The 15,000-nt window shown below is 39.2% G+C and overlaps 1 long non-coding RNA gene across 1 annotated transcript; it reads right to left on the reverse strand.

The window, feature by feature from the left end:
• Nucleotides 1-9,336: 9,336 nt before the first annotated feature.
• LOC123726716 (uncharacterized) lies at nt 9,337-13,278 on the reverse strand. Its single transcript, XR_006758839.1, has 3 exons — nt 13,193-13,278; nt 11,672-11,845; nt 9,337-9,429 (listed from the first exon to the last, which is right to left on the reverse strand). It is a non-coding gene; the product is annotated as an uncharacterized lncRNA (long non-coding RNA).
• Between the last annotated feature and the right edge of the window lie 1,722 nt (nt 13,279-15,000).

Consider the following 15,000-nt stretch of genomic DNA (forward strand, 5'->3'; position numbering starts at 1 on the left):
TTACCAATAACAGAGGCTACAACAAAACATGCTGACCTCTCACCATTACCAATAACAGAGGCTACAACAAAACATGCTAACACCTCACCATTACCAATAACAGAGGATACAACAAAACATGCTAACCTCTCACCATTCCCAATAACAGAGGTTGCAACAAAACATGCTAACATCTCACCATTACCAATAACAGAGGATACAACAAAACATGCTAACCTCTCACCATTACCAATAACAGAGGCTACAACAAAACATGCTAACCTCTCACCATTACCAATAACAGAGGCTACAACAAAACATGCTAACCTCTCACCATTATCAATAACAGAGGCTACAACAAAACATGCTAACCTCTCACCATTCCCAATAACAGAGGCTGCAACAAAACATGCTAACCTCTCACCATTACCAATAACAGAGGATACAACAAAACATGCTAACCTCTCACCATTACCAATAACAGAGGATACAACAGAACATGCTATCCTCTCACCATTACCAATAACAGGGGGTACAACAAAACATGCTAACCTCTCACCATTACCAATAACAGAGGCTACAACAAAACATGCTAACCTCTCACCATTACCTATAACAGAGGCTACAACAAAACATGCTAACCTCTCACCATTACCAATAACAGAGGATACAACAGAACATGCTAACCTCTCACCATTACCAATAAAGGAGACTACAGCAAAACATGCTAACCTCTCACCATTACCAATAACAGAGGCTACAACAAAACATGCTAACCTCTCACCATTACCAATAACAGAGGCTACAACAAAACATGCTAACCTCTCACCATTACCAGTAACAGAGGCTACAACAAAACATGCTAACCTCTCACCATTACCAATAACAAATGATACAACAAAACATGCTAACCTCTCACCATTACCAATAACAGAGGCTACAACAAAACATGCTAACCTCTCACCATTACCAATAACAGAGGCTACAACAAAACATGCTAACCTCTCACCATTACCAATAACAGAGGCTACAACAAAACATGCTAACCTCTCACCATTACCAATAACAGAGGCTACAACAAAACATGCTAACCTCTCACCATTACCAATAACATAGGTTACAACAAAACATGCTAACCTCTCACCATTACCAATAACAGAGGATACAACAAAACATGCTAACCTCTCACCATTACCAATAACAGAGGCTACCACAATACATGCTAACCTCTCACCATTACCAATATCAGAGTCTACAACAAAACATGCTAACCTCTCACCATTACCAATATGGGAGACTACAGCAAAACATGCTAACCTCTCACCATTACCAATAACAGAGGCTACAACAAAACATGCTAACCTCTCACCATTACCAAGAACAGAGGCTACTACAATACATGCTAACCTCTCACCATTACCAATAACAGAGTCTACAACAAAACATGCTAACCTCTCACCATTACCAATAAAGGAGACTACAGCAAAACATGCTAACCTCTCACCATTACCAATAACAGAGGATACAACAAAACATGCTAAACTCTCACCATTACCAATAAAAGAGGCTACAACAAAACATGCTAACCTCTCACCATTACCAATAACAGAGGCTACAACAAAACATGCAAACCTCTCACCATTACCAATAACAGAGGCTACAACAAAACATGTTAACCTCTCACCATTACCAATAACAGAGGCTACAACAAAACATGCTAAACTCTCACCATTACCAATAACAAATGATACAACAAAACATGCTAACCTCTCACCATTACCAATAACAGAGACTACAACAAAACATGCTAACCTCTCACCATTACCAATAACAGAGCCTACAACTAAAAACATGCTAACCTCTCACCATTACCAAGAACAGAGGCTACTACAATACATGCTAACCTCTCACCATTACCAATAACAGAGTCTACAACAAAACATGCTAACCTCTCACCATTACCAATAACAGAGGATACAATAAAACATGCTAACCTCTCACCATTACCAATAACAGAGGCTACAACAAAACATGCTAACCTCTCACCATTACCAATAACAGAGGCTACAACAAAACATGCTAACCTCTCATCATTTCCAAAAACAGAGGCTACAACAAAACATGTTAACCTCTCACCATTACCAATAACAGAGGTTACAACAAAACATGCTAACCTCTCACCATTACCAATAACAGAGGCTACAACAAAACATGCTAACCTCTCATCATTTCCAAAAACAGAGGCTACAACAAAACATGTGAACCTCTCACCATTACCAATAACAGAGGCAACAACAAAACATGCTAACCTCTCACCATTACCAATAACAGAGGATACAACAGAACATGCTAACCTCTCACCATTACCAATAACAGAGGCTACAACAAAACATGCTGACCTCTCACCATTACCAATAACAGAGGCTACAACAAAACATGCTAACATCTCACCATTACCAATAACAGAGGATACAACAAAACATGCTAACCTCTCACCATTCCCAATAACAGAGGTTGCAACAAAACATGCTAACATCTCACCATTACCAATAACAGAGGATACAACAAAACATGCTAACCTCTCACCATTACCAATAACAGAGGCTACAACAAAACATGCTAACCTCTCACCATTACCAATAACAGAGGCTACAACAAAACATGCTAACCTCTCACCATTATCAATAACAGAGGCTACAACAAAACATGCTAACCTCTCACCATTCCCAATAACAGAGGCTGCAACAAAACATGCTAACCTCTCACCATTACCAATAACAGAGGATACAACAAAACATGCTAACCTCTCACCATTACCAATAACAGAGGATACAACAGAACATGCTATCCTCTCACCATTACCAATAACAGGGGGTACAACAAAACATGCTAACCTCTCACCATTACCAATAACAGAGGCTACAACAAAACATGCTAACCTCTCACCATTACCTATAACAGAGGCTACAACAAAACATGCTAACCTCTCACCATTACCAATAACAGAGGATACAACAGAACATGCTAACCTCTCACCATTACCAATAAAGGAGACTACAGCAAAACATGCTAACCTCTCACCATTACCAATAACAGAGGCTACAACAAAACATGCTATCCTCTCACCATTACCAATAACAGAGGCTACAACAAAACATGCTAACCTCTCACCATTACCAGTAACAGAGGCTACAACAAAACATGCTAACCTCTCACCATTACCAATAACAAATGATACAACAAAACATGCTAACCTCTCACCATTACCAATAACAGAGGCTACAACAAAACATGCTAACCTCTCACCATTACCAATAACAGAGGCTACAACAAAACATGCTAACCTCTCACCATTACCAATAACAGAGGCTACAACAAAACATGCTAACCTCTCACCATTACCAATAACAGAGGCTACAACAAAACATGCTAACCTCTCACCATTACCAATAACATAGGTTACAACAAAACATGCTAACCTCTCACCATTACCAATAACAGAGGATACAACAAAACATGCTAACCTCTCACCATTACCAATAACAGAGGCTACCACAATACATGCTAACCTCTCACCATTACCAATATCAGAGTCTACAACAAAACATGCTAACCTCTCACCATTACCAATATGGGAGACTACAGCAAAACATGCTAACCTCTCACCATTACCAATAACAGAGGCTACAACAAAACATGCTAACCTCTCACCATTACCAAGAACAGAGGCTACTACAATACATGCTAACCTCTCACCATTACCAATAACAGAGTCTACAACAAAACATGCTAACCTCTCACCATTACCAATAAAGGAGACTACAGCAAAACATGCTAACCTCTCACCATTACCAATAACAGAGGATACAACAAAACATGCTAAACTCTCACCATTACCAATAAAAGAGGCTACAACAAAACATGCTAACCTCTCACCATTACCAATAACAGAGGCTACAACAAAACATGCAAACCTCTCACCATTACCAATAACAGAGGCTACAACAAAACATGTTAACCTCTCACCATTACCAATAACAGAGGCTACAACAAAACAGGCTAAACTCTCACCATTACCAATAACAAATGATACAACAAAACATGCTAACCTCTCACCATTACCAATAACAGAGACTACAACAAAACATGCTAACCTCTCACCATTACCAATAACAGAGCCTACAACTAAAAACATGCTAACCTCTCACCATTACCAAGAACAGAGGCTACTACAATACATGCTAACCTCTCACCATTACCAATAACAGAGTCTACAACAAAACATGCTAACCTCTCACCATTACCAATAAAGGAGACTACAGCAAAACATGCTAACCTCTCACCATTACCAATAACAGAGGCTACAACAAAACATGTTAACCTCTCACCATTACCAATAACAGAGGCTGCAACAAAACATGCTAACCTCTCACCATTACCAATAACAGAGGATACAACAAAACATGCTAACCTTTCACCATTACCAATAACAGAGGATACAACAAAACATGCTAACCTCTCACCATTACCAATAACAGAGGCTACAACAAAACATGCTAACCTCTCACCATTACCAATAACAGAGACTACAACAAAACATGCTAACCTCTCACCATTACCAATAACAGAGGCTACAACAAAACATGATAACCTCTCACCATTACCAATATAGGAGACTACAGCAAAACATGCTAACCTCTCACCATTACCAATAACAGAGGCTACAACAAAACATGCTAACCTCTCACCATTACCAATAACAGAGGATACAACAGAACATGCTAACCTCTCACCATTACCAATAAAGGAGACTACAGCAAAACATGCTAACCTCTCACCATTACCAATAACAGAGGCTACAACAAAACATGCTAACCTCTCACCATTACCAATAACAGAGGCTACAACAAAACATGCTAACCTCTCACCATTACCAGTAACAGAGGCTACAACAAAACATGCTAACCTCTCACCATTACCAATAACAAATGATACAACAAAACATGCTAACCTCTCACCATTACCAATAACAGAGGCTACAACAAAACATGCTAACCTCTCACCATTACCAATAACAGAGGCTACAACAAAACATGCTAACCTCTCACCATTACCAATAACAGAGGCTACAACAAAACATGCTAACCTCTCACCATTACCAATAACAGAGGCTACAACAAAACATGCTAACCTCTCACCATTACCAATAACATAGGTTACAACAAAACATGCTAACCTCTCACCATTACCAATAACAGAGGATACAACAAAACATGCTAACCTCTCACCATTACCAATAACAGAGGCTACCACAATACATGCTAACCTCTCACCATTACCAATATCAGAGTCTACAACAAAACATGCTAACCTCTCACCATTACCAATATAGGAGACTACAGCAAAACATGCTAACCTCTCACCATTACCAATAACAGAGGCTACAACAAAACATGCTAACCTCTCACCATTACCAAGAACAGAGGCTACTACAATACATGCTAACCTCTCACCATTACCAATAACAGAGTCTACAACAAAACATGCTAACCTCTCACCATTACCAATAAAGGAGACTACAGCAAAACATGCTAACCTCTCACCATTACCAATAACAGAGGATACAACAAAACATGCTAAACTCTCACCATTACCAATAAAAGAGGCTACAACAAAACATGCTAACCTCTCACCATTACCAATAACAGAGGCTACAACAAAACATGCTAACCTCTCACCATTACCAATAACAGAGGCTACAACAAAACATGTTAACCTCTCACCATTACCAATAACAGAGGCTACAACAAAACATGCTAACCTCTCACCATTACCAATAACAAATGATACAACAAAACATGCTAACCTCTCACCATTACCAATAACAGAGACTACAACAAAACATGCTAACCTCTCACCATTACCAATATAGGAGACTACAGCAAAACATGCTAACCTCTCACCATTACCAATAACAGAGCCTACAACTAAAAACATGCTAACCTCTCACCATTACCAAGAACAGAGGCAACTACAATACATGCTAACCTCTCACCATTACCAATAACAGAATCTACAACAAAACATGCTAACCTCTCACCATTACCAATAAAGGAGACTACAGCAAAACATGCTAACCTCTCACCATTACCAATAGCAGAGGCTACAACAAAATATGCTAACCTCTCACCATTGCCAATAGCAGAGGCTACAACAAAACATGCTAACCTCTCACCATTACCAATAACAGAGGATACAACAAAACATGCTAACCTCTCACCATTACCAATAACAGAGGATACAACAAAACATGCTAACCTCTCACCATTACCAATAACAGAGGATACAACAAAACATGCTAACCTCTCACCATTACCAATAACAGAGGCTACAACAAAACATGCTAACCTCTCACCATTACCAATAACAGAGACTACAACAAAACATGCTAACCTCTCACCATTACCAATAACAGAGGCTACAACAAAACATGATAACCTCTCACCATTACCAATATAGGAGACTACAGCAAAACATGCTAACCTCTCACCATTACCAATAACAGAGGCTACAACTAAAAACATGCTAACCTCTCACCATTACCAAGAACTGAGGCTACTACAATACATGCTAACCTCTCACCATTACCAATAACAGAGTCTACAACAAAACATGCTAACCTCTCACCATTACCAATAACAGAGGCTACAACAAAACATGTTAAACTCTCACCATTACCAATAACAGAGGCTGCAACAAAACATGCTAACCTCTCACCATTACCAAAAGCAGAGGCTACAACAAAATATGCTAACCTCTCACCATTACCAATAACAGAGGCTACAACAAAACATGTTAACCTCTCACCATTACCAATAACAGAGGCTACAACAAAACATGCTAACCTCTCACCATTACCAATAACAAATGATACAACAAAACATGCTAACCTCTCACCATTACCAATAACAGAGACTACAACAAAACATGCTAACCTCTCACCATTACCAATATAGGAGACTACAGCAAAACATGCTAACCTCTCACCATTACCAATAACAGAGCCTACAACTAAAAACATGCTAACCTCTCACCATTACCAAGAACAGAGGCAACTACAATACATGCTAACCTCTCACCATTACCAATAACAGAGGATACAACAAAACATGCTAACCTCTCACCATTACCAATAACAGAGGATACAACAAAACATGCTAACCTCTCACCATTACCAATAACAGAGGCTACAACAAAACATGCTAACCTCTCACCATTACCAATAACAGAGACTACAACAAAACATGCTAACCTCTCACCATTACCAATAACAGAGGCTACAACAAAACATGATAACCTCTCACCATTACCAATATAGGAGACTACAGCAAAACATGCTAACCTCTCACCATTACCAATAACAGAGGCTACAACTAAAAACATGCTAACCTCTCACCATTACCAAGAACTGAGGCTACTACAATACATGCTAACCTCTCACCATTACCAATAACAGAGTCTACAACAAAACATGCTAACCTCTCACCATTACCAATAACAGAGGCTACAACAAAACATGTTAAACTCTCACCATTACCAATAACAGAGGCTGCAACAAAACATGCTAACCTCTCACCATTACCAAAAGCAGAGGCTACAACAAAATATGCTAACCTCTCACCATTGCCAATAGCAGAGGCTACAACAAAACATGCTAACCTCTCACCATTACCAATAACAGAGGATACAACAAAACATGCTAACCTCTCACCATTACCAATAACAGAGGCTACAACAAAACATGCTAACCTCTCACCATTACCAATAACAGAGACTACAACAGAACATGCTAACCTCTCACCATTACCAGTAACAGAGGCTACAACAAAACATGTTAACCTCTCACCATTACCAATAACAGAGGCTACAACAAAACATGCTAACCTCTCACCATTACCAATAACAAATGATACAACAAAACATGCTAACCTCTCACCATTACCAATAACAGAGACTACAACAAAACATGCTAACCTCTCACCATTACCAATAACAGAGGCTACAACAAAACATGCTAACCTCTCACCATTACCAATAACAAATGATACAACAAAACATGCTAACCTCTCACCATTACCAATAACAGAGACTACAACAAAACATGCTAACCTCTCACCATTACCAATAACAGAGGCTACAACAAACCATGCTAACCTCTCACCATTACCAATTACAGAGGTTACAACAAAACATGCTAACCTCTCACCATTACCAATAACAGAGGATACAACAAAACATGCTAACCTCTCACCATTACCAATAACAGAGGCTACAACAAAACATGCTAACCTCTCACCATTACCAATAACACATGATACAACAAAACATGCTAACCTCTCACCATTACCAATAACAGAGACTACAACAAAACATGCTAACCTCTCACCAATAACAGAGGATACAACAAGCATGCTAACCTCTCACCATTACCAATAACAGAGGCTACAACAAAACACGCTAACCTCTCACCATTACCAATAACAGAGGCTACAACAAATCATGCTAACCTCTCACCATTACCAATAAAGGAGACTACAGCAAAACATGCTAACCTCTCACCATTACCAATAACAGAGGCTACAACAAAACACGCTAACCTCTCACCATTACCAATAACAGAGGCTACAACAAAACATGCTAACCTCTCACCATTACCAATAACAGAGACTACAACAAAACATGCTAACCTCTCACCATTACCAATAACAGAGGCTACAACAAAACATACTAACCTCTCACCTTTACCAATAACAGAGGCTACAACAAAACACGCTAACCTCTCACCATTACCAATAACAGAGGCTACAACAAAACATGCTAACCTCTCACCATTACCAATAACAGAGACTACAACAAAACATGCTAACCTCTCACCATTACCAATAACAGAGGATACAACAAAACATGCTAACCTCTCACCATTACCAATAACAGAGGCTACAACAAAACATGCTAACCTCTCACCATTACCAATAACAGAGGCTACAACAAAACATGCTAACCTCTCACCATTAACTCAAATAAAAGGTGACATTCTGTACAGTCACCTAATATGAAACATTGTGTCTCAAATCCAAAATGCTGGAATATAGCACCACATTTAAAACTGTAAGCTTCACTGTCCAAAAACATATGGTGTGGACTATGTGTGTCTGGTAAACACATGTGGATCTGGTGAACAGTTATCACTTGTTGACCAACTACAGGAATACTGACCTCAGAGTCTCCAGTTTACAGTGGGGATTCCCCAGTTCAGCAGAGAGCAGCTCCACTCCTGAATCCTTCAGGTCATTGTTACTCAGATCCAGCTGTCTCAGGTGTGAGGGGTTTGACCTCAGAGCTGAGACCAGAAAAGCACAGCCTTCCTCTGTGACTAGACAGCCTGACAGCCTGCAAAGAGTCAAATCATATTAAAATCACACTGTTATTCTTTGGTGGTGAAAGTAGTGGCAGTATATTTTTCAACATATTCAGATATATCTGTGTCCTAAAACCTGCCATATCTATTCATAAATCAATGTATCATTATTATAAATGTTCATAATATTACTTGTAGAGAGAAAAATGTATAGAACAAATATTTGAGTAGACTGACCAGACCAGTTTAAAAAGCAGTATCAGTCAAAATACAGACAGTGAGGTATCAGATTTAGATTGTATTGAGTATACAGTCCACACCATATCTATTTAGACAGGGAAGATAACATTTTAAATGTGGCTCTATACTACAACATTTTGGATTTCAGATCAAATGTTTCATATGAGGTGACAGTATATAATGTCACCTTTTATTTGAGGATATTTTAATACATATCTGAAATGAAAGCACTTGTTGTCTCCAGTCCCCCCACTTGAAGAAGTCATAAGTATTCTGACCAATTCACTCATAGTATATTAAAGTTGTCAAAAAGTTAAACATTTGGTCCAATATTTCTTGAACGGCATGACTACATCAAGCTTGTGACTCAAACTCGTTGATAGCATTTGTAGTTTGTTTTGGTTGTGTTTTGGGTTTTGTTTTGACAAATTGTAACTGAAAGGTGGATGTTGACTGGAGTAATTTTCTTTATAAGTTAGTAGATAACATGTTTCTAAACATTACAAAATTAATCCAGATGATGCCATGATTAAGAAAAAGCATGAATGAATCATGAATAATAATGAGAGTGAAAGTAACAGAGGCTACAACAAAACATGCTAACCTCTCACCATTACCAATAACAGAGGCTACAACAAAACATGCTAACCTCTCACCATTACCAATAACAGAGGCTACAACAAAACATGCTAACCTCTCACCATTACCAATAACAGAGTCTACAACAAAACATGCTAACCTCTCACCATTACCAATAACAGAGACTACAACAAAACATGCTAACCTCTCACCATTACCAATAACAGAGGCTACAACAAAACATGCTAACCTCTCACCATTACCAATAACAGAGGCTACAACAAAACATGCTAACCTCTCACCATTACCAATAACAGAGGCTACAACAAAACATGCTAACCTCTCACCATTACCAATTACAGAGGCTACAACAAAACATGCTAACCTCTCACCATTACCAATAACAGAGGCTACAACAAAACATGCTAACCTCTCACCATTACCAATAACAGAGGCTACAACAAAACATGCTAACCTCTCACCATTACCAATAACAGAGATTACAACAAAACATGCTAACCTCTCACCATTACCAATAACAGAGGATACAACAAAACATGCTAACCTCTCACCATTAACAATAACAGAGGCTACAACAAAACATGCTAACCTCTCACCATTACCAATAACGGAGGCTACAACAAAACATGCTAACCTCTCACCATTACCAATAACAGAGGCTACAACAAAACATGCTAACCTCTCACCATTACCAATAACAGAGGATACAACAAAACATGCTAACCTCTCACCATTACCAATAACAGAGGCTACAACAAAACATGCTAACCTCTCACCATTACCAATAACAGAGACTACAGCAAAACATGCTAACCTCTCACCATTACCAATAACAGAGGCTACAATAAAACATGCTAACCTCTCAATATTACCAATAACAGAGTCTACAACAAAACATGCTAACCTCTCACCATTACCAGTAACAGAGGCTACAACAAAACACGCTAACCTCTCACCATTACCAGTAACAGAGGATACAACAAAACATGCTAACCTCTCACTATTACCAATAACAGAGGCTACAACAAAACATGCTAACCTCTCACCATTACCAATTTCGGAGGCTACAACAAAACATGCTAACCTCTCACCATTACCAATAACAGAGACTACAACAAAACATACTAACCTCTCACCATTACCAATAACAGAGGCTACAACAAAACATGCTAACCTCTCACCATTACCAATAACAGAGGCTACAACAAAACATGCTAACCTCTCACCATTAACCTCAAATAAACGGTGACATTCTGTACAGTCACCTAATATGAAACATTGTATCTCAAATCCAAAATGCTGGAGCATAGCACCACATTTTAAACTGTAAGCTTTACTGTCCAAACACATATGGTGTGGACTATGTGTGTCTGGTAAACACATGTGGATCTGGTGAACAGTTATCACTTGTTGACCAACTACAGGAATACTGACCTCAGAGTCTCCAGTTTACAGTGGGGATTCCCCAGTCCAGCAGAGAGCAGCTTCACTCCTGAATCCTTCAGGTCATTGTTACTCAGATCCAGCTCTCTCAGGTGTGAGGGGTTTGACCTCAGAGCTGAGCCCAGAGAACCACATCCTTCCACTTTGACCTGACAGCCTGACAGCCTGCAAAGAGTCAAATCATATTAAAATCACACTGCTATTCTTTGGTGGTGAAAGTAGTGGCAGTATATTTTACAACATATTCAGATATATCAGTGTCCTAAAACCTGCCATATCTATTCATAAATCAATGTATCATTATTATAAAGGTTCATAATATTACTTGTAGAGACAAAAATGTATATTACAAATATTTGAGTAGAATGACCAGACCAGTTTAATAAGCAGTATCAGTCAAAAGACAGACAGTGAGGTATCAGATTTAGATTGTATTGAGTATACAGTCCACACCATATCTATTTAGACAGTGAAGATAACATTTTAAATGTGGCTCTAAACTACAACATTTTGGATTTCAGATCAAATGTTTCATATGAGGTGACAGTATATTATGTCACCTTTTATTTGAGGATATTTTAATACATATCTGAAATGAAAGCACTTGTTGTCTCCAGTCCCCCCACTTGAAGAAGTCATAAGTATTCTGACCAATTCACTCATAGTATATTAAAGTAGTCAAAAAGTTAAACATTTGGTCCAATATTTCTTGAACGGAATGACTACATCAAGCTTGTGTGTTTTGGGTTATGTTTTTACCAAATTGTAACTGAAAGGTGGATGTTGACTGGAGTAATTTTCTTTATAAGTTAGTTGATAACATGTTTCTAAACACTACAAAATGAATCCAGATGATGCCATGATTAAGAAAAAGCATGAGTGAATCATGAATTATAATGAGAGTGAAAGTAACAGAGGCTACAACAAAACATGCTAACCTCTCACCATTACCAATAACAGAGACTACAACAAAACATGCTAACCTCTCACCATTACCAATAACAGAGGCTACAACAAAACATGCTAACCTCTCACCATTACCAATAACAGAGGCTACAACAAAACATGCTAACCTCTCACCATTACCAATAACAGAGGCTACAACAAAACATGCTAACCTCTCACCATTACCAATAACAGAGACTACAACAAAACATGCTAACCTCTCACCATTACCAATAACAGAGGATACAACAAAACATGCTAACCTCTCACCATTACCAATAACAGAGGCTACAACAAAACATGCTAACCTCTCACCATTACCAATAACAGAGGCTACAACAAAACATGCTAACCTCTCACCATTAACTCAAATAAAAGGTGACATTCTGTACAGTCACCTAATATGAAACATTGTGTCTCAAATCCAAAATGCTGGAATATAGCACCACATTTAAAACTGTAAGCTTCACTGTTCAAACACATATGGTGTGGACTATGTGTGCCTGGTAAACACATGTGGATCTGGTGAACAGTTATCACTTGTTGACCAACTACAGGAATACTGACCTCAGAGTCTCCAGTTTACAGTGGGGATTCCCCAGTCCAGCAGAGAGCAGCTTCACTCCTGAATCCTTCAGGTCATTGTTACTCAGATCCAGCTCTCTCAGGTGTGAGGGGTTTGACCTCAGAGCTGAGACCAGAGAAGCACAGCCTTCCTCTGTGACTCCACACCCTGACAGCCTGACAAAGATATCATCATGACTTCACAAACACACTGTTAATTAACGAGTAGTGTAGAAGGACAATGGCAGATGCATTTGGTTTATTCTCTCAAACAACATATAGATTCATCTTCCGTCAGCTAGAATTGTATGGTCATAATGTTATACTAATGTGAAAATCAATGCATTCATTCAATATGTTTTTCAATATAATATTATATACGTATAATAATGCATATTTTTCTCTAAACTGAATATTTCTTCCTAATGATTTGTTAAATATCATTTTATTTACTCACAGAGCAGCTCTGGAGGCTTTGACCACTGGCAGCAGCCTCAGAAGACCTTCCTCTGATCTGCAGAATTTCTTCAGGTCAAACACATCCAGCTCCTTTTCTGAAGTCAGCAACACAAAGACCAGAGCTGACCACTGTGCAGGTGACAGGTTGTCTTCTGAGAGACTTCCTGAACTCAGGTAGCTTTGGATCTCCTCCACTAGAGAATGGTCATTCAGTTCATTCAGACAGTGGAACAGATTGATGCACTTCTCTGGAGAGGGATTCTCCCTGATCTTCTCCTTGATGTACTTGACTGTTTCTTGATGGCTCTTTGAGCTGCTTCTTGTCTTTGTCAGTAGACCTTGTAAGTGCTTCTGATTGGACTCCAGTGAGAGGCCCAGAAGGAAGCGGAGGAAAAGGTCCAGGTTTCCCATCTCACTTTGTAAGGCTTTATCCACAGCACTCTTGTAGACAGTAACTTTACGCCTTTGTCTGATCCTCCCAGAAAGGTTCCTGGACGTTGATTGCTGTTTGTCCATTAGATTCTCATTGTTGTTGTTGAATGAGAGGAACACATATACTGCAGCCAGAAACTCCTGAATGCTCAGATGCACGAAGCAGTACACCTTGTCCTGGTACAGCCCACATTCCTCTTTAAAGAGCTGTGTGCACAATCCTGAGTACACTGAGGCTTCATTGACATCAATGCCAGCCTCTTTCAGGTCTTCTTCATAGAAAATCTGATTGCCATTCACAAGCAGTTGAAAAGCCAGTTTTCCCAGTGACAGAATGCTCTCGTTATTCAAGTGTGGACCTGTCTCTTCTTTCCCAAGATACTTTTCATTCTTCTGTTTGGTGTGAAACACCACAAGGTGTGTGTACATCTCAGTCAGAGTCTTGGGCATCTCTTCTCTCTTATGTTTCATCATGTGTTCAAGGACTGTTGCAGAAATCCAACAGAAGACTGGAATGTGGCACATGATGTGGAGGCTCCTTGATGTCTTTATGTGTGAGATGATTCTGCTGGCCAGGTCCTCATCACTGAATCTCTTCCTGAAGTACTCCTCCTTCTGTGGGTCATTGAACCCTCGTACCTCTGTCACCTGGTCAACACACCCTGAAGGGATCTTATTGGCTGCTGCAGGTCGGGTAGTTATCCAGAGGAGAGCAGAGGGAAGCAGATTTCCCTTGATGAGATTTGTCAGCAGAACATCCACTGAGGTTGACTCTGTGACGTCACAACAGATCTTGTTCTTCTGGAAGTCTAGGGGCAGTCGGCACTCATCCAGACCATCAAAGATGAACAGAACTTTGTACTTGTTGTAATTGGAGATTCTTGATTGTTTGGTTTCCATTGAGAAGTGATTGAGAAGTT

Source organism: Salmo salar, chromosome ssa01 (assembly GCF_905237065.1).
Source record: "Salmo salar chromosome ssa01, Ssal_v3.1, whole genome shotgun sequence".
NCBI classification, from domain to species: Eukaryota; Metazoa; Chordata; class Actinopteri; order Salmoniformes; family Salmonidae; genus Salmo; species Salmo salar.